This window comes from Sapajus apella, unplaced genomic scaffold, assembly GCF_009761245.1.
Source record: "Sapajus apella isolate SASKATOON/1434 unplaced genomic scaffold, GSC_monkey_1.0 scaffold69, whole genome shotgun sequence".
Taxonomy (NCBI): Eukaryota; Metazoa; Chordata; class Mammalia; order Primates; family Cebidae; genus Sapajus; species Sapajus apella.
This window is the reverse complement of record NW_022437009.1, coordinates 5,380,496-5,395,297: the sequence shown is the minus strand read 5'-3', so window position 1 is coordinate 5,395,297 and position 14,802 is coordinate 5,380,496. Positions and strand designations below refer to the sequence as shown.

The 14,802-nt window shown below is 40.8% G+C and overlaps 1 protein-coding gene across 9 annotated transcripts in view; it reads right to left on the bottom strand.

Annotated features, from left to right (window-relative positions):
• CSDE1 (cold shock domain containing E1) overlaps positions 1-1,076 on the bottom strand; it is a 40,900-nt gene extending 39,824 nt beyond the window's left edge. For 4 of the 9 annotated variants that reach the window (XM_032249654.1, XM_032249653.1, XM_032249657.1 and 1 more), the window contains exon 1: positions 946-1,034. The gene's annotated coding sequence lies outside the window, so the exon portion shown is untranslated. Of the gene's footprint in view, positions 1-945 lie in introns of all 9 variants that reach the window. The other 5 variants (XM_032249658.1, XM_032249655.1, XM_032249652.1 and 2 more) reach the window with 4 other exon arrangements.
• Between the last annotated feature and the right edge of the window lie 13,726 nt (positions 1,077-14,802).

Below are 14,802 nucleotides of genomic sequence, written 5' to 3'. Positions count from 1 at the left end.
GGGAACTCTAAAAAATTTTACACAGAATGACGAAGTTAGGCCGTTCATTGCAGAATGTGGGCCAGGCGCTGACACCATGAGAGCTAGAGGAGGTGGGAGGACACCACTTAGTTTTCAAGGAGTACGCCCTTTCCGCAAGATAGAGTGGTGGGAGCCACGTCCCTAAAAGATTAGGGACTAGCTCCCTTTCTCAAGACGCCGAAGAGGAGACGATGAGGGGAAGGCTCGGTGCTGAGACCCAGCTCTAGGTGACTGGAGTAATGATGTCAATTCCGCCACGCTACTGTGCCAGATGTGGCTGGGGAAAGGTTTAAGCACTTCCCCTAGATATCTAGATGGAGCAGGGTCTCAGTCTATACACAAAGAAGGCGCCACTGCCGCACTGCGCTCTGGTACTGGTAGTCAGATCCCCAAGCAGGTAACGGCCAGGAAACTATAGGGTCCAGAGTCAGAGTAGGCCCCTCTTCTCGGTCTCTGGCTCTTCCAACCTCACACAAAGGACCGCGCCACCACCCCCTCGCCCCGCCCGCCGGGACATGTAGTTCCCGTTTCCCCAGCCAAGCCGCAGAGGGGGAAACAACCAGACTACAGCTCCCAGTAGCCTCCGCGCCCGAGCCCCGCACCCTCTGCCTCCATCTTGGCTGCGGTCGGAGTCTCCATTTTCGCTCCCTCCCCCCACTTTAGTCACCACCACCACTAACACCACGCGCAGCCGGCTGGCCTCAACAACTCGTTTCAGCTCTGCGACCTGACGTGAGGCCCAGGCGGTTGAACGGGAGACGTATGAAAAAGCCCACGGTAGGGAATCAGGGTGCCTTCTTCCCTACCTAGAGCTCTACGAGTGTCCACCTTGACTCAGAAGGTTTTCTCCTTAGCTTTGGTCTTATCAGCAGCCCTTCCCCTGAGTTCTTGCCACCCCCAGTTGGACCCTGAGGTCGTACTCACCCCAACAGCTCAGCGCCCCCTCTCCAGCGCCGCCATAAGCAGCACGGCCCGGTACGTAGGAATAAATCTCGCTTCTCTCGCGAGAGTTGGGGGACTCCGAGCGCGTGCACGAGAAGGGGCGGGTGGAGCGTACTCTCAATACGCTTGCGCAGCAGGGCCGAGTGACGCCAAGCAGTTTACTGCACTTAACCACAACCAACATGGTGTCTGCATTGCCTTACATTCCTACTTGGGTGTGTTGCGGGAAGCAATCTTGGTGTTTACTGACTCCTTCTGGACACTAGGGGTGGTGGGTGGCTTTAGGCGTATTTAGTCTGTGCGTTTGAATACGTTTTAGCCCACAACAATGGGGTAAACCTTGAGGGCGAACAATTCTGAGGGCATATCCAGGAGTCATAAGAAATGATTTCTCTTTTCCCAGCAAAAATCCGGAAGGGCCTCATACCCGTTTTTTCTCATAGTGCAAACATTCTTTCTTACGTCTACTACATTAGACGAATTTCGTTAGTATAGAGTCAGCTTTTTAGCAAGGTAGTTTGGAAATCTAAATGAGACCTTTGCCTTCCATGAACAACATTGCAACAGATGCACAAGAGTGAGCAAGACTGCATAATCACTAAACAAAAACAAACAAATTCAGTCAACTGACCTTTCTAGTTACCAAAGATATTCCTATTGTATCAGGTAACCAAAGAGGGTGAATCATTAATTAAAAGATTGAAAGAGATGATTCATCCAATGGGGGAAGAGGGAAGGAGGAAAATAGGTAATTATGACCACAGAAAGTTCAGTGGATTATCCCTAGTCAGACAGTAGAGCATGCTCTTCTGGTGAGAGAAATGCTTTTCCCAGATTCAATGCTTCTGTTTTCATAGATTCAGTGGCTGTCTCACCAGACAGTATTGGATAAATAATGAGCAGCCAGTCTCCTGAGAACTCTTCTACCCACTTTTTGCTTACAACACATTTATTTGACATGTTGTATGTGTAATCACGGGGAAGTATAAAGTTGTAAAGAAAAACAGATATAGTCTTGTCCTCAGGGAACTTTCAGCCTAGCATCATTAATGATCATAAAAACTAACCTAAACATACACTTTGAAATAAGTGCAATGAAGGAAAGATAACCTCCAATTCAAACCTCTTGAATTCTAACAGGAAGCAGTGTCTCATTTCTGTTCAAAAATTTCCTCTCCAACTTTGTTGCTGGTGTCCAGTCCCATGCATAACACCTCAAAGCCGCTTTGCTGTCTTTGATGACTTCCCACACTTTCCTCAGCACAAATATTTGCTTCATTTTCAATGCTTTCATAGTTGACGCTATTGTAATTATTAGTTTTTACTAGGTAGTAATACAACAGCACAAAGCTTATGACATTGATCTTTGCATCCCTGGTTGCTGACGGTGCCTGGTCTCGACAATTCTCCAAAGCTTGTTGAATAAATAGTACTGACAACAGTATGAGGAGTTGTTAGAAATTGGAATGTTTTCCTGGGAAAGTATAGAATGTAAATATTTATTTTCTTTCTTTCTTTCTTTTTTTTTTTTTTTTCCGAGACGGAGTTTTGCTCTTGTTGCCCAGGCTAGAGTGCAATGGCGCGATCTCGGCTCAACCTCCGCCTCCCAGGTTCAAGCGATTCTCCTGCCTCAGCCTCCTAGGTAGCTAGGATTACAGGCATGTGCCACCACACCTGGCTAATTTTGTGTTTTTAGTAGAGACGGGGTTTCTCTATGTTGGTCAGACTGGTCTCGAACTCGCTACCTCAGGTGATCCACCTGCCTCAGCCTTCCAAAGTGCTGGGATTGCAGGTGTGAGCCACCACACCCAACCCAGAATGTAAAGATTTCAAACCAGGTGTTTTGTTCACTTTGCCCAGTTCTTAAATCGAGATCGCCCCTTCCTGCAACACAGCTGGTCTGTATATTCTAATCTTATGTTATAGAGAAACTGTTCCAGCCTCTTGCACTAGACATGAGGTCATGTGAAACTGAAAAATAATTCTACTTTTAGCATACATTCTCACATATCACAGCAATAGGAAATGTAAAAAAAAAAAATCGTCTTACTAAATTCTGTTAATACAATTACTATTGATAAGAATGGGAAATGTAAAAAAAATCGTCTTACTAAATTCTGTCAATACAATTACTATTGATAAGAAAGGATAAAGCCTTGATTTCTACCATTACATATAGCTTCTGAAGACCTTCTTAAATTATATGATCATTTCATCATCATCATTCTGAATATATCCCAATTGCCTTTAAATTCCTTTAAATTTTTTAAAAATTCCTCCTTATTCCAAAATTAATATCAATTTACATTTAACACAAAATGCAAATCTGTATAAATCCAGAAATATACATTTTAGCTTCTAATACATTAAAGAAAGTAACAGGTGGAGCAATTTGCTGTAAATCACAAGTTAAAATGATTTACTCTTTCTACAAATAAAACCCATAAATAGAGGTAGGTTTCATTTTTAGATCACTACCTAATGATTTTTTTTTAGATGAATTTTGAAATCAAATCAAAAACTGAAAAAAATGGGTGGTTATCTTTTTATGTTGTTGTTTTTTAAATCAGAAACTTATTAAATCACTTTGGAAAACTGCCTCCCATACAACAGGGTGACATGGATTTTGGGAAGAGAGTCTGTTAAGGAACCATCAGAAAAAAAAATTTGAGAAATTATTTTTATTTATTCACCATACTTAGTTTTCTACTCTGAGAAACTTAGACAATGAAATTGATAATGGTTGTGTGCTTTTTTTCCTCTACAATCATCAATAAGCACATTATCTCTGAAGTCCACTTTAGAATCAAAAGTAAGCATTTCTTACAGTTTGTAAGGTTTTCTTGAGCACTAGTGGGTGAGATTTTTGTCATTTCTCTGTTGAATGAGAAAAATTAGGTCAACGTAGAGCTTTTTAAAAATTTAAATAAGGCTAAATTTATTCTGGATTTTAAGAGTTGTTTTTATTCTGACAGTATGTCCTTCCTATTTAGGAAAGCTAAAGAGGATCTTCTTTTATAAAAATTATGATAGGCTAGGCACAGTGACTCACACCTGTAAACCCTGAATTTAGAAGCCAAGATGGGAGGATCACTTGAGCTCAGGAGTTCCAGACCGGCCAGGACAATGTGGAGAAACCCTGTCCTTACAAAAAAAAATTAAAAATTAGCCAGGTGTGGCGATGCATGTGTGGTTCCAGCTACTCAGGAGGCTAAGATGAAAGAATTGCTTGAGCCTGGGAGGTCACAGCTGCAGTGAGCCATAATTGTGCTATTGTACCTCAGCCTGGGCAACATAATGAGACTCTGTCTTAAAAAATATTTAATTAAGTAAACAAGATAAAATTATGATAATAGTGGATGGAAAAGGAGTCCACATCCACGGTTTCAGCACAGAAATAATATTTCTAAAGCAAAAACATTCATAAAGAAGGGTTATTTCCATAAGAATTAATATAAATAGTTAAGATTTGGTCCTATAGGCCTACAACCCAAAACTTTTTATTCTTTTACTAGCCTCTAAATAGTTAAAGTGCATTGTATAAATAAGAATAATGTAATAGTAACACTAAAAAATTAAAAATATTAGAATTTAAATAAGAATGCAAAAGCTTTGTATAATGCTTACCTTTAAATGTTAGCATTGCACTTAATGGGAGAATTATGTGAACATGCTAAACTGCTGCACCAAAAGTAACCATCTCACATTGTAGCTCTGGGAGTCAGTTAATGGAGGGAAAGGTAGAAAAAAGCATATTTATAATTTTTTTTATTTATTTTTATTTTTTAAGGTGGGGCTTCACCATGATGGCCAGGCTGGGCTTGAACTCCTGACCTCAGGTGATCCACCTACCTCAGCCTCCCAAAGTGCTAGGATTACAGGTGTGAGCCACAGCGCCCGGCCGGATATTTATAATTTAACTTAAACTCAATCCTCATGAAATCCAATTGTATTTAACATAAATCCAAACTCTTTTACTGTGCTCTTCAAGGCCCTGAATGATCTAGTCCCCACCAAATTCTCTAACCTCCATTCACTGGTTCTTCCAACATTGTAAGTTTGTTCCTACTTCAATGCCCATGGATTTACTGTTGCCTCTTCCTGGACTGCTGTAGCCCAAATCTTTTGTTACTTTCTCATTCAGATTTCAGGTCAAATGTTACCACCTCACAAAGGCCTTTTCTAAAGTAAAAGTACCAACTAAACTATCACTTTCCATTTGCTTGCTGCTCATCCCTGTGAACTATAGCGTAAGCTTCAATTCTCTAGTTCATCATTGTATCCCAAAAACCTGGCACAGTGACTTACATATGCAGTAAATATTTAAACAATATTCATTGAATGAGTAAATTACACTTATTTTATTTAATCCAAGGCAGTAGTGATTGTATGATAGGTCATCATTTATGGACTACTAATAAGAAAATATGTAGTCATTTTCATTATTGATATGGTTGGGGTGTGTCCCCACCCAAATCTCATCTTAAATTGTAGTTCCCATAATCCCCAAGTGTCATGGGAGGGATCCAGTGGGAGGTAATTGAATAATGGAAGCAGTTACCCTCATGCTGCTGTTCTTGTGATAGTGAGTTCTCATGAGATCTGATGGTTTTATAAGGCGCTTTTCCCCCTTTGCTCAGAACTCATTCTTTTTTATGCCACTATGTGAATAAGGATGTGTTTGCTTCCCCTTTCACCATGATTCTAAGTTCCCTGAGCCCTTCCCAATTATGCTAAACTGTGAGTCCATCAAACCTCTTTTTAAAAATAAATTATCCAGTCTTGGGTGTGTCCTTATAGCAGTATGAGAATGGACTAATGCAGCAAATTGGTACCAGCAGCTAGTTGGGCACTGCTATAAGGATATCTGAAAATGTGAAAGCAACTTTGGAACTGGGTAGGTAGAAGCGGGAACAGTTTGGAGGTCTCAGAAGAGGAAAGAAAAATGTAGGAAGGTTTGGAAATTCATAGAGAATTGAAGGCTCAGAAGACAGGAAGATGTGGGAAAGTCTGGAACTAAAATGCTGATAAAATATGGACAATGAAGTCCATAGGCTGAAGTGGTCTCAGATAGAGATGAGGAACTTGTTGGGAATTGGAATACAAGTGATTCTTGCTATGCTTTAGCAAAGAGACTGGCAGCATCTTGCCCCTGCCCTAGAGATCTATGATGATTTAGGGTATCTAATGGAAGAGGTTTCTAAGTGGCAAAGCATTTAAAAGGTGGATTGGGTGCTCTTAAAAGCATTCAGTTTTATGCATTCGCAAAGATACAGTTTGGAATTGGAACTTATGTTTAAAAGGGAAGCAGAGCATGAAAGTTTAGAACATTTGTAGCCTGGTGATGCAGTAGAAAAGAAAAATCCATTTTCTGGGGAGAAATTCAAGCTGGCTGTAGAAACTTGCATAAGTAATGAGGAGACAAATGCTAATCATTGAGACAATGGAGAAATGTCTCCAGGGCATGTCAGAGTGCTTCATAGCAGCCCCTCTCATCACAGGCAGGCAGACCGAGGAAGGAAAATAGTTTCCTGAGCCAGGCCCAGGTCCCACCTGCTCTGTGCAGCCTTGGAATATGTGCAGCCTTGGAATATGGGATATGTGCAGCCTTTGGACATGGTATCCTGAGTCCCAGCTGCTTCACCTCCAGCTATGGCTAAAAGAAGCCAAGGTATAGCTCAGGTTGTTATTTCAGAGAGTGCAAGCCCCAAGCCTTGGCAGCTGACACATGGTGTTGGGCATGTGAGTATGTAGAAGTCAAGGATTGAGGTTTGGAAACCTCCTCCTAGATTTCAGAGGATGTGTGGAAATGCCGGGATGTCCAGGCAGAAGTCTGCTGTAGGGGTAGAGCCCTCATGAGAACCTCTGCTAGGGCAGTACAGAAGGGAAATGTGGGATTGGAACCCCCACACAGAATCCCCACTGGGGTACTGCCTAGCGGAGTTGTGAAAAGACGGCTGTCATCCTCCGGAATGGTAGATCCACTGACAGCTTACACTGTGTGCCTGGAAAAGCTGCAGACACTTAATGCCAGCTGTGAAAGCAGTGGGAGGGGGGCTGTACCCTGCAAAGCCACAGGGGCAGAGCTGCCCAAGGTCGTGGGGAGCCCACCTCTTGCATCAATGTGACCTGGATGTGTGACATCAAGCCAGTCAAAGGAAATCATTTTGGAACTTTAAGGTTTGATGACTGCCGTATGTTTTGGCCAATTTCTCCCATTTGGAAAGGGTGTTTTTACCCAATGTCTGTACCCCCATTGTATCTAGGAAATAACTAAATTGCTTTTGATTTTACAGTTTCATAGGTGGAAGGGACTTGCCTTGTCTCAGATGAGACTTTGGACTTGGACTTTTGGGTTAATGCTGGAATGAGCTAAGATTTTGGAGGATTGTTGGAAAGGCATGATCCTGTTTTTAATTGTGAGGATATGAGATTTGGGAGGGGCCATCGGTAGAATGATATGGTTTGGCTGTGTCTTCTCCCAAATCTCATCTTGAATTCTAGTTCCCATAATACTCATACGTTGTGGGAGGAACCCTGTGGAAGGTAATTGAATCATGAGGGTGGTTACTCCTATGTGCTGTTCTCATGAGAGTGAGTGAGTTCTCACAATATTTGATGATTTCATTTTTATTTCTTTTTTGAGATGGAGTTTTGTTCTTGTTGCCAGGCTGGAATGCAATGGGTTGATCTTGGCTCACTGCAACCTCCACCTCCTGGGTTCAAGCAATTCTTCTGCCTCGGCATCCCAAGTAGCTAGGATTACAGGCATGCTCCATGATGCCCAGCTGATTTTGTATTATTTTTTACTAGAGATGTAGTTTCACTGTGTTGATCAGGCTGATTTCGAACTCCTGCCCTCAAGTGATCCACCTGTCTTAGCCTCCCAAAGTGCTGGGATTACAGGCATGAGCCACTGCGTCCCACCTATCTGATGGTTTTATAAGGGGCTTTTCCCCTTGCTCAGCACTCATTCTCCTTCTTGCCGCCACGTGAAGAAAGGTATGTTTGCTTTCCCTTCTGCAATGATTATTTTCTGAGGCCTCCCCAGCCTTGCAGAACTGAAAGTCAATTTAACCTCTTTTCTTTATAAATTACCCAGTTTTTGATATGTCTTACAGCAGCATGAGAATGGACTACTACAATTATGAAATAAAACTTTCATTACTTAGAATTTTTATTTTATATTTTTTGAAATAACTATTTTAAACTTACTTTTTCTTCTTCTTTTTTTTTTTTTTAAAGACAGGGTCTCGCTCTGTTGCCCAGCCTGCGTTGCAGTGGCATGGTCTCAGCTCACTGCAGCCTCTACCTCCCAGGCTCAAGCAATCCTCCTGCCTCAGCCACCTGAGTAGCTGAGACTACAGGCTTGCACTACCATGCCTGGCTAATTTTTGTATTTATTTATAGAAATGGGATTTTGCCATGCCCAGGCTGGTCTTGAACTCTTGGGCTCAAGCAATCCTGCCTCAGCCTTCCAAAGTGCTGGGATTACAGGCATGAGCCACCTGTCCCCAGCCTAGACATAGATTTATATCAGGTATCCCTCTTGTGTGTATATGAATTTTAAAAAGAAGCAAAATAAATTTGTTAAGATATTCCTAAAACTTCTTCACAAAGTCTAACTCTTCTGAATCTTTCTTTTTAGTAATAAATTTGACCATATTTAAAAAATTCCATTAATCAAGAGGCAATATGAAAAAGTTTAAAAAATCAACAGACAATATATATTTGTAACATATAAAAGAATATTGGTATCATGAATATATAGTAAATTAATACATCTTAGTAAGAAAAAGCCAATAGGAAAGAAAAGGAAAATGGAGAAAAGACCAAAAAACCTGTATAGGCAAATAGGTACTGGAAATTTTCTTTTTTTTTTTAGATTTTTACACTTACAGAAGATGTAGAAAAATAGTAAAGACCAGGCGCAGTGGCTTACACCTGTAGTCCCAGCACTTTGGGAGGCTGAGATGGGCAAATTACCTGACATCAGGAGTTCAAGACCAGTGTAGCCAACGTGACAAAGCCCTGTCTCTACTAAAAATAAAAAAATTAGCCGGGCATGGTGGTGGGTGCCTGTAATCCCAGCTACTCAGGAGGCTGAGGCAGGAGAATCGCTTGAACCCGGGAGATGAAGTTTGCAGTGAGCTGAGATCGTGCCACTGCACTCCAGCCTGGGTGACAAGTCGAGACTCTGTTTCAAAAAAAGAAAAAAAAAGTAGAGGAAGTTTCTATAAACCCTGTACCCGCTTCCCCTATTTTAACCTTACATAACTATAGAACAATTTTCAAAATTAGGAAATCAATTTTGACATGATAATATGACTTGAACTATAAATTTACTTTGTAGTATACCAGCTTTTCCTCCAATGCCCATTTTCTCTTCCAGGATCAAATCTAGAATCCCACACTGCATTTAGTTTTTATGTCTCCTTTGTCTCCCTTCTGTGACAGTTCTTCAGTCTTTGTCTTTTACAACTTTAACACTGAAACAGGCTGGGCACAGTGGCTCATACCTGTAATCCAAGCACTTTGGGAGGTTGAGGCTTGTGTATCACTTGAGGTCAGGAGTTTGATACTAGCCTGGTCAACATGGTGAAACCCCATCTCTACTAAAAATACAAAAATTACCTGGGCATGGTGGGAGGCACCTGCAATCCCAGCTACCCTGGAGGCTGAGGCTACGAATTGCTTGAACTCAGGAGGTAGACATTGCAGTGAGCAGAGATAGCGCTACTGTCCCCTAGTCTGGGTAACATAGCAAGACACTGACTCAGAAAACATGTATATACTTTCAAACAGTATCAGTCAGTTACTTCGCAAATATCCCTCATTTGATTTTGTCTGATGTTTTCTCTTGATTAGATTGAGGTGTAATGCATTATTTGGAAGAAGACTACACAGGTTATGTGCCTCTCATTGCATCAATATCAGGGGTATATAATGTTGAAGTGTATTATTATTATTATTATTTGAGATGCGGTCTCGCTCTGTTGCTCAGGCTGGAGTGCATTGGCATGATCTTGACTCACTGCAGCCTCTGCCCCCGGGTTCAAGCAATTCTACCACCTCAGCTTCCTGAGTAGCTGGGATTACATGTGCCCACCACCACACCTGGGTAATTTTTGCATTTTTAGTAGAGACGGGGTTTCACCATGTTGACCAGGCTGCTCTCGAACTCCTGACCGCAGGCGAGCCACCCACCTTGGCCTCCCAAAGTGCTAGGATAATAAGTGTGAGCCACCGTGCCTAGGTGTTGAAGTGTATTATTAATGATGTTTACCTTAGTCAGTTTAATCAGTTTATGTCTGCAAAGATTCTCCATTGTAAAATTACTACTTTTCCCTTTGTAATCAGTAAATATTTTGGGGTGGGGCAATGCCTTGGTAATGTACTGAATAGTGTCCCCCATAAATTCATTCCCACACAGAATCTTAAAATGTAACCTTCTTTAGAATAGGGCCTTTGTGGATGTAATCAAGTTAAGATAAAGTCATACTGGATTAGAGTGGGCCTGAATCCCAATGAGTAGTGTCCTTAGAAGAGGGAATTTTATACACTGACTAGAGACATACATGGAGAATGCCATATGAAGACAAGAGATTGAAGTGATACATCTACAAATCAGGGAACAAGAATTGCCAGCAACCCCAGAAGCTAGGAGAGGGGCATGGAACACATTTTCCCTCAGACTTCTAGCCTCCAGGACTGAAAGAATAAATTTCTTTTAAGCCACCCAGTTTGAGTTCATTTGTTATGGCAACTCTAGGTACTAACGCAAACATATAAATATCCTGTTTTTGCTTAAATTTTAGTCCACCATCCATTGGTGGATCTTGCTGAGTCTTTTTGGTTCATAGATGTCCAGGCTTTCCCACATAGAATTATTTTGAACCCACCAAGAACACTCATAATGTAGCATTCCTCAAAAAGTGCTTCATGGTTTCCAGGATTTTATTCCAAGCTGCTAAAAGTCACTGTGGTAGGCAGAATTCCAAGCTGGCCACCAAGATTCTCATGCTGCTATACCTGTCGTATATCTTATAGGTGAAATGTGGTTATGAGAAGCTGTGTCACTTATATCTCTTTTCTGACAAAGGGATTACTGCAGATATAATTAAGATCTCTAATCAGTTGGGTTAATCAAGAGGGAGATATTCTGGCTGGACCTGACTTAGATGTATTCTTAAAAGAGAAGTCAGAGATGATGTCCTGTTGGCCTTGAAGACAGTCTTTGAGTTGTATAGATGGACCAAAATGGATTTTGTCATTAGCTATGTGAATGTGGGAGAGAGCCTGGAGCCTCAGATGAGATGCAGTTAGTTTTGACACCTTTATTTTAGCCTTGTGAGTATATGAGAGGAGAACCCATTTGAGCCCTGCATGGACTTCAGACCTACAGAACTGTGAGATAAGTGGATGTTGCTTTAAACTGTCATTTGTGGTCATTTGTTTTATAGCAGTAGCAGACTAATACAACCAGCCAGACTCCAAATTTTATGCTGGCACACTTTTGATAAGGTATCAATGGAAAGTACAGAAAATAGCCAAAACCCATGTTCCTTTTTCAAATGGTCCTTAGTTTGATTGAAATATTGAGACGGTAATTCAACCATTGTGGAAGCCACAATGGTTGAGGAAGTCCTCTTCAAGGACCTAGAAATAGAAATACCATTTGACCCAGCAATCCCATTACTGGGTATATACCCAAAGGATTATAAATCATTCTATTATAAAGACACATGCATATATATGTTCATTGCGGCACTGTTCACAATAACAAAGACTTGGTACCAACCCTAATGCCCATCAATGATAGACTGGATAAAGAAAATGTGGCACATACATACCATGGAATACTATGCAGCCATAAAAAAGGATGAGTTCATGTTCTTTGCAGGGATATGCACAAAACTGGAAACCATCATTTTCAGCAAACTGACACAAGAACAGAAAACAAAACACATGTTCTCACTCATAAGTGGGTGCTGAACAATGAGAACACACAGACACAGTGATGGGAACATCACAGACTGGGGCATGGGGGAGGTGCTAGGGGAGGAATAGCAGGGGGTAGGGGGATTGGGGAGGGATAGCATTAGGAGAGATACCTAAAGTAGATGACGGGGCGATGGATGCAGCAAACCACCACCATGGCAAGTATATACCTATGTAACATGATCTGCACATGTACCCCAGAACTTAAAGTATAATAAAAATTAAAAAAAAAAGAAATGGCCGGGCGCGGTGGCTCAAGCCTGTAATCCCAGCACTTTGGGAGGCCGAGGCGGGTGGATCACGAGGTCAAGAGATCGAGACCATCCTGGTCAACACGGTGAAACCCCGTCTCTACTGAAACTACAAAAAATTAGCTGGGCATGGTGGCGCGTGCCTGTAATCCCAGCTACTCAGGAGGCTGAGGCAGGAGAATTGCCTGAACCCAGGAGGCGGAGGTTGCGGTGAGCCGACATCGCGCCATTTCACTCCAGCCTGGGCAACAAGAGCGAAACTCCGTCCCCCCCAAAAAAAAAGAAATATGGAGACTGTCTTTGTCCAGTCATCCACCATGAATACAAACCAATTTTGTGTATTCTTACAAGTCAACCACATCAGAACCTGTGATTCTGATGTAAGATATATCCCAATATCAAAGATGTTAAAATAAGAAATAGAATCTTATAATCAGTAACATACAAAAATTCATCAATTAGTTCCACACATATTTCTACAAGGCTAGATGAAATTTTGAGTGAAGTTGTAGTTAATTGAAGCTCTGAAGGTTCTGCCTCCTCTTTAGCATTCCAGGAGTGACAAAACAAAAAGCATTAACTGCTTTTTCCTGTATTAGCAGATCATACCCGTTAATTCACTCTGAAAGTTGCCATGAGATATATCAGTGAAATAACTGCAGGATATGAAATATGACCTCTTATAGTTCAATGTGTTTAATATAAATGAGGCAGAGGAAAGTAGAGTTAAAAATTAGTAAGATATTAGCAAGGATTTTAAAAAATGTATAATTTATTATATATGTATATATTCCTTAACAATATGTTATATGATCCAACAATGAAATATACATCCATGAAAAAGACAGATATAAAACAATAAAACATATGAATCTTAAGAGATATGTTAAGTGAAGAAAATCAAATCCTTGGACTACATAGGGTATGATACAATTTTTTTGAAGTTCAAAAAGAAAACTAAAAAATAAGTCACTTTAGGTATACATATATATTTCAGGTATTTTTACATGTGAATAAAACTATTAAAAAGAGAGCAGGGGGTTGGGCAAAGACAGGAGAGGAGCTCAAATAGATAAAATGCAAGCACTGCTAATATTATCATTCTTAAGTTAGGTGATGAGTTATTATACTTGATAATTTATTTGCATTCCACATTTACCCTTTTATAAGCATCAAAATTACATTTAAATAAGTCCAAAATTATGTGTAAAGTATAAATAAAATTCATTATGTGTATGGTTGTTCCCAAAACTGCTTATTTCATCAAGCAGAGTTCTTGGTTATAGGCAATTCAGGTAGGTTTTAACAACAACAAAAAACTGATTTTATTAAAAGTAATTCTCAGGATCTGTAGGATACCTAGCAAACAAGAATTAGAGGTTACAGGCCAGGCGTGGTGACTCTTGCCTATAATCTCAGCACTTTGGGAGGCCAAGGTGGGCAGATCACCTGAGGTCAGAAGTTCCAGACCAGCTTGGCCAACATGGAGAAACCCATCTCTACTAAAAATACAAAAATTAGCCGGGCGTGGTGGTGGGCATTTGTAATCCCAGCTGAGGGAGGAAGGCTGAGGCAGGAGAATTGCTTGAATGCAGAAGGAGGAGATTACAGTGAGCTGAGATAGTGCTACCGTACTCCAGCCTGGGTGACAGAGCAAGACTCTGTCTAAAAAAAAAAAAAAAAAAGGAATTAGAGATTATCACTAAATCACTTTTGCTGCTCCTCTGTGGAGATGAATGCAGTAGTTTTGTTAGTTACCGTCTTCAAAGGAGTCTGCATGGTTCCTTGCTTCTTTATATCACTAACTTTAAAGTTGAAGGCTGCAAAAGAGGCTGAGAAAACATTTACCTGGTAGTTTCAAATTCTTTAGGAGGGAGGAATGCGGAATGCTCTCCCTCATTACGTGAGGGATTCCCTAAACACAGGAGTTAAGATACTGGGCAGCTAAAAGAGAAATGACAGATGTCTGCTACAGCCAATTCTTTTGGCTATTCAACATCAACGCACTCCTTCAGCTAATTCTTCCAAAACTATATTCAAGGGGAAAGGACTTGACAATGTAAGTCACAGACACTGTTAGTTGCTTTCTCAGCATTCTTTCTTCTTGGTAATACTGATTTTATTTGGGACAGCTATGTACCCTGCTTTCTTTGCAGGTACCAGTGGCCATTTAACTGGTTAGGCAATTAAGTCAAGGGGAAATCCATTTGGAATTTCTGGGAAAGCTCTATTTGCCCTCATAAAAGGGGATATATGTAGCTGGCACAGGGCATTTCCATTATTTCTTCCCTGCCTTAAACATGGCATGACATTTGGCTCAGCAACAACTTTCTAGCAAACACAAGAAAATAGCACGAGGGATGAAAGCCAACATGGTAAGGAGGCAGATTTGAAAGACAGAACTGCACCTTTTCCTGTGTATAATGTATTAAGAGTCACTGGTTTTACATTAACCCTTTTAGTTGAATGCATACATACTCTCAGCTATACCATTCTAGAAAACACTATTTCATTAGTTAAGACTCCATTTATTGAATTCATAATATTTTCTAATATATGAGCTGTGGTGTTTCACACTATTGGACTA